The sequence below is a fragment of the Chaetura pelagica genome, unplaced genomic scaffold (genome assembly GCF_000747805.2).
Source record: "Chaetura pelagica isolate M959 unplaced genomic scaffold, ChaPel_1.0 scaffold90, whole genome shotgun sequence".
NCBI lineage: Eukaryota > Metazoa > Chordata > Aves > Apodiformes > Apodidae > Chaetura > Chaetura pelagica.
Window position 1 is genome coordinate 9,343,483 of NW_009953496.1, and position 2,372 is coordinate 9,345,854.

Genomic DNA, 2,372 nt, shown 5'->3' on the forward strand with positions numbered 1-2,372 from the left:
TTACACAATGAGTAACGTGACTGCCTGTGCACTCTGCCCCGTAACAGCCTCTTTGCATATTGATGCTGTTGTCAGATGGCACAAATATGCATGTTGCACTGTCATGATTTTGGTCTATTTAAGTTTAGGAAATTGGAGGAAGGAAAGAAAACCATTTTAAGCATGATAGTAATTATAATCAGCATAATAAGCTTATTAATAACTAAAGCATGGCAACAGTTTTTTAAATTGTATGGAGTAGATGTAGAAATCTGAAATAGTAGGGCCATTTTGTGCCTGAAACAAGCTTAGTTACTGTGACAGTTATTAAACCTTTCAGTTGTTTAAAAATGTTAAGTTTACAAGTCATACAGCTATTATGAGGGACACTAAACAACAAGGTTAAGAATTACTTGGAAAATTGACTTAAAGGTTTTTTTTTTGAGTCTTGCTAAATTTTATGTGTGCTTTTGGAGTATTTGGAGTACTGAATATTAGCTAATCCTGGAAAGAATTTCCAGGTACTCAAAGGACAAGAAGGTGATTGGAAGTAGCATGGAAGTGGCATGGATTCACCAAGGGTAAGTCATACTCAACCAGCTTTTTAAGCTCCTATGATGAAACTACTGCCTTGGTAGATGAGGAGAGAGCAGTGGGTATAAACTGCCTGAACTTCAGCACTGCCAACCGTAAGATCTTCATAGAGAACCTGTTTGATATACGGGCTGGATGAGCAGAACAGTGAGGTGGACTGAAATAGTCTGAATTGCCAGGACCACAGTGTGGTGGTAAGTGGCATAAAGTGAAGCTGGAGGCCAGGAACTAGCAGTGAACCTTAGGGGTTGATAAGAGGTTGATAAAAAGGTTCAATCCTCTTTAACATCTTTGTTAATGATCTGGATGATGGGGTAGTGTGTAGCCCCAGCAAGTCTGCTGATGATACCAAACTGGCAGCAGTGGCTGATAGGCCAGAGGGACCACAACAGGCTGGAGCAACAGGCTGATGGGAACCTCATAAAGTTCAACAAGGAGAAGTGCGACGTCCTGCAACTGGAGAGAGCTAACCCCAAGCACCAGTATGTGCTAGTGGCCACCCAGCTGGAAAGCAGTTTTGCTGAGAAGTGTGTGGGGATACTGGTGGTGGCCAAGCTGAACAATGTGCCTTTGCTGCAAAGAAGGGACCTCCAGAGGTCCCTTTCCAACCTCGATCGTTGTGTCAATGGAAAAGCTGGAAAGAGAAAATTGCTTGGAATAACTTTTTTATTTGGTTGGATTGTATGCTCCACTGCAGCAGCTTAAAATCATCATCATTTATTACCTTTCCTAAAAGGCATAATAAAAATGAAGTATTTCTACGCTTTACAGACTCTGGAAAATTTCTACTTAGAGTTAAGTGTCATTTAAATGACATTAATGAAAATTTTGGGGGGGCAACTGTTAAGAGATAATTTTTATACCTTACTAACAAAACAAATGTATTTGAAAAGTGGACTGCTTTGTTTGAAATCCTAGCTACTAGATTCCAGCTTTGACCCTTCAGTGGGACCATGTTTCACTGGTGGGAAAGCAGCATTCCTAATGCAAGTGTAGGGTACAGGTAGACGAATACAAGGATGTCAGGAGTTGGATTGATCTATAGCAAAAGCAGGAGAAAGTGAAGAACCATACAGAAAACCATGGTTTCCCTTCCTCTGTATTCCCAGAGTGCATACAATTCCTTTGCACACTGGAGGGAAGGAGCTACTGTCTCTGCCTGGTAAATTTGTAGCCATGGGGTGAAAACACAGCTGACACCTAATGGGTGGAAACACTACTATTCTGGAATAAGGGTTTGAGTGATTTTTGGATGCCATGAAGGGACAGATTATTACACATTTTGGTATAAGCTCTGAAAAGAGAGTAATATTATTAAAACATGAGAATTGATGCATCTTATGAGGCAAATCTAAGTAGTGTCTCATTAAACTACAGCTTCTCTTACGTATGTTAGATGATAATGGTGCTGGAAACATCCGGACCCCTCATCATTGATAGGGGCTCCTATGCACATACTCAAGTAGCAGAGTGAGCATTTTTCAGCTGCAGTGGCTGCATCCTCCACCTATTCTTGTTGCAATTGCTATTTTGTAAATAAGGATGTGTTTTATGCCCTTCATTTCTCCCAGGTTATCAGCTGAATCAGTGTTTTGGTGCAAGACCTAAGTGGGTTTATTTTTATTTTATTTTATTTTCACAGCTTGCTCTTTAGCAACTGTCAGTTGTATTAACGATTCGTTTGCACGTAGGGAAGTTACCATGGCGTGAAGAAGTTCTTAAGGTAACGGGAGAAATGCTTGAAGAGGTGAGAAGAAACCTGTGACCCCCAAAGCGGGACCCCCCCCGCCCCGGGGCCC